Source organism: Oncorhynchus nerka, linkage group LG18 (assembly GCF_034236695.1).
Source record: "Oncorhynchus nerka isolate Pitt River linkage group LG18, Oner_Uvic_2.0, whole genome shotgun sequence".
NCBI classification, from domain to species: Eukaryota; Metazoa; Chordata; class Actinopteri; order Salmoniformes; family Salmonidae; genus Oncorhynchus; species Oncorhynchus nerka.
This window is the reverse complement of record NC_088413.1, coordinates 59,842,486-59,859,647: the sequence shown is the minus strand read 5'-3', so window position 1 is coordinate 59,859,647 and position 17,162 is coordinate 59,842,486. Positions and strand designations below refer to the sequence as shown.

Sequence of the window (17,162 nt, the reverse complement as noted above, 5' to 3'; positions counted from 1 at the left end):
GGATGTAATGAAACATGAACTTGCCACTGGGATTCCATGGCCATTCTTTTTTCAAGCTGTGATGAGGGACATAATTAAATGATACCCTAAATGCTCGAAATTCATCCCAAAACGTTTTATGACTTCAAAAACAAGCAGGACAGGAAAATAGTCAAATGCACGCACTTATCAACCGAATATCTCTGGTCATCCCTACTGCCTCTGATCTGGTGGACTCACTAAAACACACATGCTTCATATGTAAATGATGTCTGAGTGTTGGAGGTGCCCCTAGCTTTCCATAAATACATTTTAAAAGAGTAAGGAATTAGAAATGATTTAAGTACATTTCAAACCAAATACTTTTAGACTTTTACTCAAGTATAATTTTACTGGGTGACTTTTACTTTTGTAATTTTCTATTAAGGCATCTTTACTTTTACTCAAGCATGACAGTTAGGTACTTTTTCCACCACTGGCTACATGGCCTCTACAGATGACACAACTGATGAGCATGCCATCTGTCCTGGTGAATTTAGCGATAAGGTTCTGAGGTAATTCTGAGTGATCTCATGTCTCGGAGCAGTCACTAAAGTGAGGACAAAAGTTCATCTGGTTCCAATTCAATGGACTTAAAAATGGTCTTTACCGAAGGGGTATCAATACTGATTTTGACCATTACTGTCTTGTGGTCTTGATTTCTCTTCTGTAAAAATCCAGTAAATGAGCAGAGCCACAGGAGTCAGATATGCCTTGCCAAGTCTTAGCTAGGCTCCTCAACAAGCTCTCAGTCTAATCTACCTTAGATGGAGTATGTAACCTGAAGAAAAGTGGTAGCGGGGTAACATCCAGAAAGGAACAGTAAAGAACAGGGAATGAAGACTTGCAACATCAGTTTTCCTAGTGTAGAAGCTGAATAAATTAGACTTATTCTCTCTTTGAAATTCAAATCTAAGATAAATGAGACAGTCAATGTTGAAATGGTGAACAAACAGTTGGGAGTTGACTTCCAAGAATCACATATGGTTTTAATGAGCAGAAAAGTGATCATGCAACCCCAGAACATTAAGTTCAAACAACACACAAGGAGATACTGGAATCCTCATGTGAATCAATGGACACAATGTTCCTGTTCCATTGTGGTAGTTTTATTACGTGAAATCGTTGCCATTGTCCTTTGCCTCAAACACAGATTGAAAATATTAAAACAATATACTTTGTTGTACTGCATTAGCGATGGTTAAGAGTCAGTCGGATTTGTGCATGCAACATCTGAAAAGTGAAAAAATATTTATTGGGCAATTCTCGAGCTCAGTCGAGCAGCAACTTAAACTAGCCCACAAATTGCTGATGTTCAGACAAATATGTTTATTTTTAGGACAATTTAAATGCAATTATGTTGCATTTAAATTGGTGGGTGTTGTGTAAAATGACTCAATTTAAGAACTCTAAAGTTAGGGTGCAAACTACCAACATAAATCCAACTCTTCCACAATAAGGAAAGTGGGTCTCCCTGGGGCTCAACAAACAGAGCTTTTATAAAAGTCTGTAGTTGATGCCCCACTGTGTTAACCTTGTTATAAAAGTCTGTAGTTGATGCCCCACTGTGTTAACCTTGTTATAAAAGTCTGTAGTTGATGCCCCACTGTGTTAACCTTGTTATAAAAGTCTGTAGTTGATGCCCCACTGTGTTAACCTTGTTATAAAAGTCTGTAGTTGATGCCCCACTGTGTTAACCTTGTTATAAAAGTCTGTAGTTGATGCCCCACTGTGTTAACCTTGTTATAAAAGTCTTACAACCTCGTAAGGATCGGCCCTTTAAAAAAACATTTGTTGCCTAAAATGACATACTCAAATCTAACTGCCTGTAGCTCAGGCCCTGAAGCAAATATATGCATATTATTGGTACCATTGGAAAGGAAACACTTTGAAGTTTGTGGAAATGTGAAAGGAATGTATGAGAATATAACACATTAGATCTGGTAAAAGATAATACAAAGAAAAACACTTTTTTTGTACCATCGTCTTTAAAATGCAAGAGAAAGGCCATAATGTATTATTCCAGCCCTGTTGCAATTTAGATTTTGGACACTAGATGGCAGCAGTGTATGGGCAAAGTTTTAGGCTGATCCAATTAACCATTGCATTTTTTTTTCAAAATTTGGTATCAAGACTGCCAAAATGTGCCTAATTTGTTTATTAAAACCTGTTAAGGATCATGCGCATTTTCGCAGCTTTTTGTTAAAAATCGCGCAACATTTCAGCGCCCTGCTACTCATGCCAGGAATATAGTATATGCATATGATTAGTATGTGTGGATAGAAAACACTCAGACGTTTCTAAAACTGGTTGAATCACGGCTGTGACTATAACAGAACGTGCGTTTCATCGAAAAGTGCAGGAAAATCTGATCACTGAAAATGGGAAAATATATCCATGCGCCACTTCAACCCATTGTTAAACGTGACCCACATTAAATGGGGCCGAGTTTGCAATACCTACAGCTTCCACACGATGTCAACAGTCTTGTCATTTGCCTACGATTGTTTTCTTGGTCAAACTGACGCAAGGCAGCGCCTTTCTTCCGGTCTCCGACCGGATATTTTGGTTGAGATTTACCCGGACATTATTTCCAGACATACAACTATAGAATATACATCGCCTCGTGATCAATTTGATCGCTTATTAACGTTTACTAATACCTAAAGTTGCATTACAAAAGTATTTCGAAGTGTTTTGTAAAAGTTTATCGTCAACTTTTTTAATTTAAAAAAATTACGTTGCGTTATCAAACTCAGTTTTTTCCTTGATCACACAGTCTTCATAGATCTATATCTAGGCTATATATGGACCGATTTAATCGAAAAAAAGACCCAATAGTGATGTTTATGGGACATCTAAGAGTGCCAAGAAAGAAGCTCGTCAAAGGTAATGAATGTTTTATATTTTATTTCTGCGTTTTGGGTAGCGCCGGCTACCGCAAAATCTGTCATGTTACATTTACATTTAAGTCATTTAGCAGACGCTCTTATCCAGAGCGACTTACAAATTGGTGCTTTCACCTTATGACATGTTAGGTGACGTTGCAGTATTTTGAGGGTGCATGCTATCAGATAATAGCTTCTCATGCCTTTGTCGAAAAGCATTTTACAAATCTGACTTGGTGGATAGATTCACAACGAGTGTAGCTTTAATTCACTACCTTGAATGTGTCTTTTAATGAAAGTTTGAGTTTTATCAAAAACTATAGGTGGCGCTCTGAATTTCCGCTGTTGGTGTTCCTGCATGGGAACTATATTCTGCGCATCCTTAAGACTTTTCATGTTCAAAACTGTGCACAGTCCTAAAACAATAGCATAGTATTCTTTCACTGTCATAGCATAGTATTCATAGCTACTGTAAATAAGACATTGGAGTTGGATTAACAAGAATTTAATATTTCCCCTTTATTTAACCAGGCAGGCCAGTTGAGAACAAGTTCATTTACAACTGCGACCTGGCCAGAGTTACACATGGGATAAACAAACGTACAGTCAATGACAAAATATAAAAATCTATATACAGTTAGTGCAAATGTAGTAGGATTAGGGAGGTAAGGCAATAAATAGGCCATAGTTGCAAAATAATTAACATTTTGCAAATAAACACTGGAGTGATAGATGTGCAGAAGATGATGTGCAAGTAGAGATACTGGGGTACAAAGGACCAAAATAAACAAAGCAATATGGGGATGATGTAGTTGGGTAGGCAATATCAGATACAGTTGAAGTCGGAAGTTTACATACACTTAGTTTGGAGTCAATAAAACTCATTTTTCAACCACTCCACAAATGTCTTGTTAACAACTATAGTTTTGTCACGCCTTGGTCTTAGTATTTTGTGTTTTCTTTATTTATTTGGTCAGGCCAGGGTGTGACATGGGTTATTGTGGTGCGTTTTTGTCTTAGGGGTTTTGTGGGGTGTCTACGTAGTCTATGGCTGCCTGAGGCGGTTCTCAATCAGAGTCAGGTGATTATCGTTGTCTCTGATTGGGAACCATATTTAGGCAGCCATATTCTGTGAGTGTTTCGTGGGTGATTGTTCCTGTCTTTGTGTTTGCACCAGATAGGGCTGTTTCGGTTTTCATTATTTCATTTAGTTATTTTTGTAGTTTCTGTTGTATAGGTTTTCCTTCATTAAAATATATCATGAATCATCATCACGCTGCATTTTGGTCCGATCCTTGTTCTACCTCTTCGTCAGAGGAGGAGATAGAAGAGAGCCGTTACAGAATCACCCACCACACCCGGACCGAGTGGCGTGGTAACAGGCAACAGCGACAGCAGAAGCAGCGAAAGGAGGAACGGACATGGGAGGATGAATTGTTCGGAGAAGGACCCTGGGATCAGCCTGGAGAATATCGCCGCCCCAAAGAAGAACTGGAGGCGGCGAGAGCTGAGAGGTGCTGGTATGAGGAAAAGCAACAGCGGCAGCAGGATCAACAATATCGGGACTACACTACTTGGGAGGATATAGACAGGTGGGCGGTCGACCCAGAGAGAGTGCCGGAGCCCCCCTGGGATTCGCTGGAGCAGTGCGAAGCAGGTTATAGGAGAATGGAGTTGGAGAGACAAGCACGGCGGCGCAGAAGAAAGCCCGAGAGTCAGCCCCAAAAATGTATTGGGGGGGGGGGGCTCAGGGAGAGTGTGGCAGAGTCAGGAGTCAGACCTGAGCCAACTCTCCCTGTTTATCGTGAGGAGCCAAGGAGGAGACCAGAACCAGAGCCGGTGTTAGAGGTGAGCGAAGCAGAGACTGTGAAGGAGTTAATGGGGAAAGTGGAGGAGAGAGTAATGAGGGAGTTGCTAGTTTGGTGCTTTAGGTACGATATTCGTCCGACGGAGCGTGTCAGCGCTCCATACTCGTCCTGAGGTGCGTGTTAGTCGGCTGGTGAAAATTGTGCCAGCCTCACGCACTAGGCCTCCTATGTACCTACCTAGCCTTGCACGTCCTGTGCCAGCCCTGCTCTCAGGTTCTTCAGTACCCCTGCACGGTCCGGTCTATCCAGAGCCACCTCCACACACCAGTCCTCCGGTGGCAGCTCCCCGCACCAGGCTTCCTGTGCGTGTTCTCGGTCCAGTTCCACCAGTGCCAGCACCACGCATCAGGCCTACAGTGCGCCTCGCCTCTCCAGCGCTGTCGGAGTCTCCCGCCTGTCTAGCGCTATCAGAGCCTTCCTCCTCTCCAGCGCTGCCGGAGTCTCCCGCCTGTTCAGCGCAGTCAGAGCCTTCCTCCTCTCCTGCGCTGCCGGAGCCTCCCGCCTGTTCAGCGCTGTCGGATCCTTTCTCCTCTACAGCGCTGCCGGAGCCTCCCGCCTGTTCAGCGCAGCCAGAGCCTTTCCCCTCTACAGCGCTGCCGGAGCCTCTCGCCTGTTCAGCGCAGCCAGAGCTGTCAGCCTGCATGGAGCAGCCTGAGCTGCCAGTCTGCATGGAGCAGCCAGAGCTGTCAGCCTGCATGGAGCAGCCAGAGCTGCCAGTCTGCATAGAGCTGCCAGTCTGCATGGAGCAGCCAGAGCTGCCAGTCTGCATAGAGCTGCCAGTCTGCATGGAGCTGCCAGTCTGCATGGAGCAGCCAGAGCTGTCAGTCTGCATAGAGCAGCCAGAGCTGCCAGTCTGCATGGAGCAGCCAGAGCTGCCAGTCTGCATGGAGCAGCCAGAGCAGCCAGAGCAGCTAGATCTGCCAGTCAGCCAGAATCTTCCAGATCTGCCAGTCAACCAGACTCTTCCAGATCTGCCAGTCAACCAGACTCTTCCAGATCTGCCAGTCAATCAGACTCTTCCAGATCTGCCAGTCAACCAGACTCTTCCAGATCTGCCAGTCAACCAGACTCTTCCAGATTCGCCAGCCAGCCAGGATCTGCCAGAGCCAACTACCTGCCTGAGCTTCCTCTCAGTGCTGAGCTTCCTCTCAGTGCTGGGCTTTCCCTCAGTGCTGAGCTTCCTCTCAGTGCTGGGCTTCCCCTCAGTGCTGGGCTTCCCCTCAGTGCTGAGCTGCCCCTCAGTCCTGAGCTTCCCCTCAGTCCCGAGCTACCCCTCAGTCCCGAGCTACCCCTCAGTCCCGAGCTACCCCTCAGTCCCGAGCTGCCTCAGTCCCGAGCTGGCCCTCAGTCCCGAGCTGCCCCTCAGTCCCGAGCTGCCCCTCAGTCACGAGCTGCCCCTCAGTCACGAGCTGCCCCTCAGTCCAGTGGGGTTCTGGGTGAGGACTATTAGGCCATGGTCGGCGGCGAGGGTGGATTATCCCAGGACGCGAGGGGGAGGAACTATGACATTTATGGAGTGGGGTCCACGTCCCGAGCCGGAGCCGCCACCATGGACAGACGCCCACCCGGACCCTCCCTATGGTTTTGAGGTGCGTCCGGGAGTCCGCACCTTAGGGGGGGGGTTCTGTCACGCCTTGGTCTTAGTGTTTTGTGTTTTCTTTATTTATTTGGTCAGGCCAGGGTGTGACATGGGTTATTGTGGTGTGTTTTTGTCTTAGGGGTTTTGTGGGGTTTCTACGTAGTCTATGGCTGCCTGAGGCGGTTCTCAATCAGAGTCAGGTGATTATCGTTGTCTCTGATTGGGAACCATATTTAGGCAGCCATATTCTGTGAGTGTTTCGTGGGTGATTGTTCCTGTCTTTGTGTTTGCACCAGATAGGGCTGTTTCGGTTTTCATTATTTCATTTCGTTATTTTTGTAGTTTCTGTTGTATAGGTATTCCTTCATTAAAATATATCATGAATCATCATCACGCTGCATTTTGGTCCGATCCTTGTTCTACCTCTTCGTCTGAGGAGGAGATAGAAGAGAGCCGTTACAAGTTTTGGCAAGTCGGTTAGGACATCTACTTTGTGCATGACACAAGTAATTTTTACAAACAATGTATCACAATTCCAGTGGGTCAGAAGTTTACATACACTAAGTTGACTGTGCCTTTAAACAGCTTGGAAAATTCCAGAAAATGATGTCATAGCTTTAGAAGCTTCTGATAATTGACATCATTTGAGTCAATTGGAGGTGTACCTGTGGATGTATTTCAAGGCCTACCTTCAAACTCAGTGCCTCTTTGCTTGACATCATGGGAGAATCAAAAGAAATCAGCCAAGACTTCACAAAAAAAGTAGACCTCCACAAGTCTGGTTCATCCTTGGGAGCAATTTCCAAACGCCTGAAGGTACCATGTTCATCTGTACAAACAATAGTACGCAATTATAAACACCATGGACCACGCAGCCGTCAAACCGCTCAGGAAGGAGGCACGTTCTGTCTCCCAGAGATGAACGTACTTCGGTGCGAAATGTGCAAATCAATACCAGAACAGCAGCAGAGGACCTTGTGAAGATGCTGGAGGAAACAGGTACAAAATGATCTATAGCCACATTAAAACGCGTCCTATATCAACATAACCTGAAAGGCCGCTCAGAAAGGAAGAAGCCACTGCTCCAAAACCTACATAAAAAGCCAGACTATGGTTTGCAACTGCAAATGGGGACAAAGATCGTGCTTTTAGGATAAATGTTCCCTGGTCTGATGAAACAAAAATAGAACTGTTTGGTCATAATGACCATCTTTGTGTTTGGAGGAAAAAGGGGGCTTGCAAGCCAAAGAACACCATCCCAACAGTGAAGCACGGGGGGGGGGCAGCATCATGTTGTGGGGGTGCTTTCCTGTAGGAGGGACTGGTGCACTTCATAAAATAGATGGCGTCATGAGAAAGGAAAATTAAGTGGCTATATTGAAGCAATGTCTCAAGACATCAGTCAGGAAGTTAAAGCTTGGTCGCAAAAGGTTCTTCCAAATGGACAATTACCCCAAGCATACTAAGGTATTGGAGTGGCCATCACAAAGCCCTGACCTCAATCCGATAGAACAATTGTGGGCAGAACTTAAAAAGCGTGTGTCGAGCAAAGAGGCCTACTAATTGAGTGCATGTAAACTTCTGACTCACTGGGAATGTGATGAAAGAAATAAAAGCTGAAATAAATCATTCTCTCTGCTATTATTCTGACATTTCACATACTTAAAATAAAGTGGTGATCCTAAATGACCTAAGACAGGGAATTTGTACTAGGATTAGATGTCAGGAATTGTGAAAAACTGAGTTTAAATGTATTTGGCTAAGGTGTATGTCAACTTCCGACTTCAACTGTATGTCTATGTTCTGAGAAATGTTATTGTTCCTTACACCCACATGCTAATCGCATTAGCCTACGTTAGCTCAACAGTCCCGCAGGGGACCCACCGATCCTGAAGAAGTTTTTAATGACCTTGACTCTCTGCAGGCATAGATGGTGTTTTGACTTGTTAAATGGCACCCAGACCTATTAGGCAGTAGACAGTTGGGCTGTACAGTACCTAGGTCTGGGGAAGGCTGTGGTCAGGGTCGGGGCTTTGGACACACAGACAGGAAATCTTCAACAGGAAGGAGCAGTTGCAGCCTGGAGTCAATGTGAATTAGCTAGTCTTGTTTTTCTGGTTCAGGGAAGAAAATTACATATATAGGCTGAAGTATAAGACAAGCAGTCCCTATCTCCAAGTAGCAAGGGTACAACAATTCCCCCAAATAACAACAAAAGAAAAGGGTTGAGCCCCAAAAAAAGTCAATAAATATAAATACTGGCAGACCCTATATCTTCAAAACGTGACTTAAGAATCTACCCTCAGGTTATAATTTAAAAATAAAATTTGACTAGTTGACCTCCCATCCAAACTACTGTCACAAATTACAAGCTATTTACGAAAGGTACTCTAAATCCAACTCTTTCTTGCAACTGGAATCTGCTCCATGAGTCTTGCCAAGAAATCTCCAAAATGCCAAATATTTAGCAATTGCCTCTGCCTCACAATGCGTGACTGTCCTGTAAACTCATAGATCTCAGTAGTGCCTCCACAGAGGGAGCCAAATCCTTTTACACTATGATCTCTGTGCATGAACATGAGTGAGCAGGAGAAAATTTAAATCAGCAAACAGTTGAGCCATAAAGCTTCCAACTACAGCACAAACCAAGAACTTGAAAATGACCCATCTGAATAATATTATAGCGTATTAGTTATATGCCCAGGTACCATTTTTTGGTGTGTGATTATTTAGTGATAAATGTATTAATACAGTAGACTGATCTAATATGAATGCAGTAGAATGATAGAATGTGAATGTAAAAAGAGGACAGTCTAATTTATAGAAGCACAAACAGACAAATCAGTCAGGTACTGGATGTACAGGAGCACAACAGAATTGATTTAGAATTTATCTAGGATGAGACACGACGAAACAGAGCTACCCAGTGTCCTGAAGTGCACACACACACAACAAAAATATAAAACACAACATATAGTGTTGGTTCCATGTTTCATGAGCTGGAAAAAAAATCCCATAAATGTTCCATACGCACAAGAAGCATATTTCTCTCAAATTCCGTGCACAAACTTCTTTACATCCCTGTTAGTGAGAATTTCTCCTTTGCCAATATAATCCATCCACCTGACGGGTGTGGCATATTAAGAAGCTGATTAAACAGCATGATCATTACACAGGTGCACCTTGTGATGGGGACAATAAAAGGCCACTTTAAAATGTGCAGTTTTGTCACACAACATAATGCCACAGATGTCTGTGGAGCTTGCAATTGGCATGCGGACTGCAGGAATGTCCACAAGAGCTGTTGCCAGAGAACTGATTGTTCATTTCTCTACCATACGCTGCCTCCAAAGTTTTAGAGAATTTGGCAGTACGTCCAACCGGCCTCACAACCGTAGACCACATATATGGTGTTGTGTGGGGAAGTAGTTTGCCGATGTCAACATTGCGAATAAAATGCCACATGGTGATTGTGGGGTTATGGTATGGGCAGGTATAAGTTACGAAGCGTGAACACAATTGCATTTTATGGAAGGGAATTTGAATGCTGAGAATGCATACCGTGACGAGATCCTAGGCCCATTGTCGTGCCATTAATCTGCCGCCCTCACCTCATGTTTTAGCATGATAATGAACGGCCCCATGTCGCAAGGATCTGTACACAATTCCTGGAAGCTGAAAATGTCCCAGTTCGTCCATGGCCTGCATACTCACCAAACATGTCATCCATTGAGCATGTTTGGGATGCTCTGGATCGTTGTGTATGACAGTGTGTTACAGTTCCCTCCAATATCCAGCAACTTCGCACAACCATTGAACATTGGGACAATATTCCACAGGCCACAATAAACCGCCTGATCAACTTTATGTGAAGGAGATGTGCCACGCTGAGAGACAAAAGTTGGTCACACCTAGGTTTGCACATTTTGGGGAATATTCAGGAGATGGAAACTTTCCGTGGGAATTAACGGAAATATATGAAAAATAATATTAATACCATTTAAATGTAGATACTTTTTGCATTGGATAGATTTACCATATCATATGGAGACAGAAACATAAACCTTTTACCTTCTCATAAGTAGATATAATTGCAAACGATTAAATCCTTCCAATAGATTTTTTTTTAAACAATTTAGTTACGAATTGAAATGTAATTAAATGAGTTGACTCTTTACATGGGATGACTTCACTGAACAAAAGGGAATATTGAATGATCCCCAATGATCCATCGCATCTCCCAAAAACATTGAACATACATCTGTAAAATTATAGTCTAGAAACTAAAGATTTGCTTGTCTTCCTCTCAGGCTTCCATGTCTTCTCCCTGGACCTCCTCAATGTCCACCTCTTCAACATCAGACTCTGAGACCTCATCTTCACTGTCACTTTCCAACCTTGTTGAGGATGGCTCGTTGTCAGGCTCAAAGAGCCTCAAATTTGCCCAGATGGCCACCAATTTTTCAACCCTTGTATTGGTCAGCCTGTTTGCGTGTGTTCAGCCTGTTGTGTGTTCCCAAACAAGGATCAGTTGCGCTCTGAGGCAGCTGATGTTGGTGGGATTTGGAGGATGATGGAGGCAACAGGGGAAAGAGCCTCAGATCCGCAAAGTCCCTTCCACCAGGTGGCTGATGAGATATGTTGGCACGACTGCCATATTCCATCTCCATCCCAAAGCCCTTGCTTGGAAGTATACTTCGCCAGACTGCCAAGAACCTTGCCCTCATCCAGGCCAAGGTGGCGAGACACGGTAGTGATGACACCATAGGCCTTGTTGATCTCTGCACCAGACAGGATGCTCTTGCTAGCATACTTGGGGTCCAACATGTACGCTGCAGTGTTTATGGGCTTCAGGCAGAAGTCTTCACGCTTTTTGATGTATTTCAGAACGGCAGTTTCCTCTGTTTGGAGCAGCAGTGAAGTGGGCAGGGCAGTACGGATTTCTTCTCTTACATCTGCAAGCAGAGTCTGAACATCAGACAGGATGGTATTGTCTCCCTCAATCCGTGCAATGGCTACTGCTATAGGTTTCAAGAGTTTCAGGCTGCTTACCACTCTCTCCCAAAATACATCATCCAGGAGGATCCTCTTGATGGCGCTGTCCATATCGGCAGACTGTGATATGGTCATTTCTTGGAGAGACTCCTTCCCCTCCAGGAGACTGTCAAACATGTTGACAACAACGTGTTGCTGGGAAGCTTCAATGTGGTGCTCTTATTCTTCTCACTTTACTTGGTGAGGTAGATTGCTTCTATAACTTGATGACCATTCACATACTTAACCATTTCTTTGGCATTTTCTTGTAGAGTGTATCCATTGTTTTCAGTGCCATGATGTTCTTGAGGAGCAGATTCAATTCATGAGCAGTACAGTCAATGGGTGTGATGTGTCGCTAGGATTCCTCCACTTTAGACCAAGCAGCCTTCTTGTTCGCAGCATTGTCTGTCACCAGTGCAAATACCTTTTGTGGTCCAAGGTCATTGAAGCCTGCCTTCAGCTCATCTGCAATGTAGAGACCGGTGTGTCTGTTGTCCCTTGTATCTGTGCCCTTGTAGAATACTGGTCGAGGGGTGGAGTTGATATAGTTAATTATTCTTTGCCCACGATCATTCGACCACCCATCAAAGATGATTGCAAAACAGTCTGCTTTCTCTATGATTTGCTTGACCTTCACTTGAACTCTGTTGAACTTTGCATCCAGCAAATTAGTAGATAAATCATGTCTGGTTGGAAGGGTGTATGCTGGGCGAAGAACATTCAGAAATCTCTTCCAATACACATTGCCTGTGAGCATCAGAGATGAGCCAGATGCATACACAGCTCGAGCAAGACATTCATCAGCAAATAGAAAGGAGTTCTATTTTAGCACTTGGCATCGCAGATGCTCGTTGGCGAGCGTGAGCAATGTGGGTGCAATGATTGAATAACGTGAATTTCTACATTTATTTTGTGGCGCTTGCGCATGCGACTGTCCGGTCTGGTCAGCATGTAACTCAGTAAAATCGGTGAAATTGTTGCATGTTGCGTTTATATTTGTGTTTAGGATAGTATCATAAAGAGATTGAGGTTTCCAAAACACTTATCTTTGAAAAAATATATACAGTATATAATTAATATCACTTTTTCTAAGAATAACCGCAGTTCTTTTGTGCTCCACATGAGAGCATGCAGCAGCAGACCGCCTACAGTAACAAACCAATGAAACTGCAGGTGTTCATCGAAATACACATTTTTTCATAATCTAATATTACCCGTGACTTTCATAAACACAACCATAAACACAAACACGCAATTGAAGTGTTAAACAGTTTCTCTGTGTACTCAAGAGCAATGGCTATAGCAACAATCATAACAGCTATGTGAGTAACACAGTGCTTGAAAGATGTTGGTCATTATATTTCAAAACTATTCCCACCCTGATAACAAGTGTTTACTGGCTACTAATACCCTAAACATAATTAGTGAAATGTTTGTGTGTAGAACAAGTGCTGTGAGAGAGAGACAAACGGTGTTCTCTAGACGATCTCTGTTTGCCACATTCAGACAGTTGACAACATGAGTCATCCTCCAGCACATGCTCCCCATCAGGGCTGTATGTTGGCCTACCTCACAGCATGCCTTCACAGCATTGTCCCCTTCCTCTTCCTCCATGTCTCTGAGGAGAATCAGCTGGCGCCGACAGATGGTCGACTCGCTTCGGGTCCTTAGAAAATGATACACTTATTTGTTTTTATTATGTACTATTTCCTACATTGTTAGTCCAGAAAATCTCAAGTGTTATTACATACAGCCGGGAAGAACTATTGGATATAAAAGCGATGTCAACTTACCATCATTATGACCAGGAATACGTCTGTGGATCGAAGTGGATCCTTTGTTCAGACCTCGACCCTGGACATGCAATCTTATCCCAGTGGCTGACCCAAAACAACGCGGTCGCCACAGGAGAGGCAGACGGAGCGGCCTACTGGTCAGACGACGAGCACACCATCCACCACTTCCAAGGATATTACTCACCAATGTCCAATCTCTAGATAACAAGGTAGACGAAATTAGGGCATGAGTTGCCTTCCAGAGATACATCAGAGATTGTAACATTCTCTGTTTCACGGAAACATGGCTCACTTGGGATATGTTGTCAGAGTTGGTACAGCCACCCGGTTTCTTCACGCATCGGGCCGACAGAAACAAACATCTCTATGGTGAGAAGAAGGGTGGGGGTGTATGCCTTATGATTAACGACTCATGGTCTAACAGCAACATACAGGAACTCCTTTTGTTTACCTGACCTAGAATTCCTTACAATCAAATGCCGACCACATTATCGTCCAAGAGAATTCTCTTCGATTATAGTCACAGCCGTGTATATCCGCCCCCCAAGCAGATACCTCGTCGGCCCTGATAGAAATTCACTGGACTCTGTAAACTGGAAACTATACATCCTGAGGCTGCATTTATTGTAGCTGGGGATTTTAACAAAGCTAACCTAAGATCAATACTCCCTAAATTATATTAGCATATCGAATCTGCGACACGAGCTGGCAGAATTCTGGATCATTGCTACTTGAACTTCCGCGATGCATACAAAGCCCTCCCTCGCCTCAGACAACAACATTGATGTATACGCTGACTCCGTGACCGAGTTTATTAGCAAGTGCATCAGAGATGCCGTATGACTATTACAACTTTCCCTAACCAGAAACCGTGGATTAATGGCAGCATTCGGGCAAAACTGAAAGCGCGAACAACCACTTTTAATCATGGCAAGGCGACTGGAAACATGACCGAAGGCATTCAAACAAGCAAAGCGTCAGTATAGAGACAAAGTAGTTGCAATTCAACGGCTCAAACACGAGACGTATGTGACAGGGTCTACAGTCAATCACGGATTACAAAAAGAAAACCATCCCCGTTGCGGACATCGACGTCTTGCTCCCAGACAAATTAAATAACTTCTTTGCTCGCTTTGAGAATAATACAGTGCCACTGACACGGCTCGCTACCAAAGCCTGTGGGCTCTCCTTCTCCATGGCCAACGTGAGTAAAACATTTAAACATGTTAACCCTCGCAAGGCTGCCGGCCCAGACGCCATCCCTATCCGCGTCCTCGGAGCATGCGCAGACCAGCTGGCTGGTGTGTTTACGGACATATTCAACCAATCCCTATCACAGTCTGTTGTCCCCACATGCTTCAAGATGGCCACCATTGTCCCTGTTCCCAAGAAAGCTAAGGTATCTGAACTAAATGACTATCGCCCCATTGCACTCACTTCTGTCATCATGAAGTGCTTTGAGAGACTAGTCAAGGATCATATCACCTCCACCCTACCCGATACCCAAGACCCACTCCAATTTGCTTACCACCCCAATAGGTCCACTGACTATGCAATCACCATCACACTGCCCTATCCCATCTGGACAGGAGGAATACCTATGTAATACCTATGTATAGTTCATTGACTACAGCTCAGCATTTAACACAATAGTACCCTCCAAACTTGTCATTAAGCTCGAGACCCTGGGACTCGATCCGCCCTGTGCAACTATGTCCTGGACTTTGATGGGCCGCCCCCAGGTGGTGAAGGTAGGAAACAACTTCTCCACCCTGCTGAGCCTCAACACAAGAGTGTGTTCTCAGCCCTCTCCTGTTCTCCCTGTTCACCCATGACTGCGTGGCCATGCGCGCTTCCAACTCAATCATCAATTCTGCAGACAACACTACAGTGGTAGGCCTGATTACCAAAAACGACGAGACGGCCTACAGGGAGGAGGTGAGGGCCCTCGGAGTGTGGTGTCAGGAAAATAACCTCTCACTCAACATCAACAAAACAAAGAAGATGATCGTGGACTACAGGAAACAGCAGCGGGATCACACTGTATTCTATACCATCTACTGCATCTTGCCTATGACACACGCCATCGCTCATCCATATATTTATATTTCTATGCATCCCATTACATGTGTGTGTATAAGGTAGTTGTTGTGAATTTGTCAAGATTACTTGTTAGATATTACTGCATAGTTGGAACTAGAAGCACAAGCATTTCGCTACACTCGCATTAACATCTGCTAACCATGTGTATGTGACCAATAAAATTTGATTTGATTTGAGGAGGTCATCCAGGCGATCCTGCTCCTCCTGTGTCATCTGCACCGGGCCTCCTGCACCCCTCACCAACTGTCATGTATCACATAGTAGTGAAAACAATCCTTCATCAGATCGTAGTTATTTTCAATCAGGCCCCTATGTCTGAGTCAAAGAAATATTTATTTTTCCCAGTGGGGTAAAAAAAACACACGTAACATGGGACTTGTCCAAATCTATGTGACAGTCTGACACTGCACTTGGACCAACATGAACATTGACATATCTCAATGTTTTTCTTCACAAAGTCTTGTTTCTTTTTGTCCCTGGGAATTGGACTGGCTGCCTTGTGACTCATCTGCCCTCTCTTCGTGACCCACTTCAGCCAAGTCTGCTGCTGTGTGGGAGTTGAGTTCATGCATTGTTTGGATTCCAGCAGGTAAACATGGCATACAGAAGCCTAAACTCAGAGTTTAAGAACCATTAGCGAGCTCTGTCTAGTATCATCCTGAGATGTTTAGGAGAGACATTGTCAACAATCTAAGCAATAATTCAGAATTTGCATATATCAATTAAACCTGATGCATGTTTTTTTCTAGACCACTGAAATACATGCAATTTGAAAAAGAGCCCACTGGACAATGTTCATGACTCTATAACTATGACTTTAAGTGACATGTCATCCACCAAACAGCAAATTCAAAAGAATATGGGAAAGTTGTTCATGGACAGTTTAATGAGAAACCGGTTGCCTATGTGGTGTTTTCAGAAATCAAAGAACCAAGAAAAAAACGAATACAGTGAAAGTACAAAGCAGTTACATTGTTTCCTAGGGTTATATTGCCATCTAGTGTAGAATAATACAACTGCATTGTAAGACTAACATTACAGGAGTAGTTAGTATAAATTGGCCTACATAGGAAAGGGAGATACCTAGTCAGTTGTACAACTGAATGCCTTCAACTGAAATGTCTTCCGCATTTAACCCTCTGAATCAGAGAGGTGCGGGGGGCTGCCTTAATCGACATCCACGTCTTTGGGTTATGAGCAAATGAATTATGCAAATTGTTACCATCTATAATTGTGTTCCAGCATATTTAAACAAATTCACTTTCCTCCACTTGTGTTGTGTCTCATACTTTTTTGTCAGGCACTTGAGTCACAAACACAGGAACAAAGTCCACTTCTTCACTGGATCCATGAACTAGGGTGAATGAAAATGTATTATTAAAACATATGAATAACAAATTACCATATTCAAATTCTGAGCTGGAACCTACATAAGGTTATCAATTTGCTGTGCCATATCCCATGCAAAAGAAAGCTGATGATTTAGAACACCATTTTCCAAGTTCTTTAGTTTATCATGGAATCGTAATTTGGCATGTGAGTACTATGACTCACATTGTCCTCAAAGCTCCAGTCAATGTGCATTGTAGACAGTATCCACACTGATCAGCATTCTGAAATGATACTATTTGACTTACTACTGGAAGGAGCCAGGACCAAACATATCCTTGTATTTTCTGCTTCATGTGCACATTCTGAATATATGTTGGGTTTTAGCTGCTGCACAAAAATTGGTAGAAAATATCCTTCAGCATATACACATTCTCACATCAGAATCGCCTTCATTTTCCAAGTACATTTACACACTTTGAATTTTACTTGGTGATATGGTGCTGCATTAACTTCTGTGTACTCTGCGTATCCTTGTGCTTAC

The 17,162-nt window shown here is 43.6% G+C and overlaps 1 pseudogene; it reads right to left on the bottom strand.

The window, feature by feature from the left end:
* The window catches only part of LOC135561636 (uncharacterized), a 69,702-nt pseudogene that overhangs the window by 46,965 nt on the left and 5,575 nt on the right, over window positions 1–17,162 (bottom strand).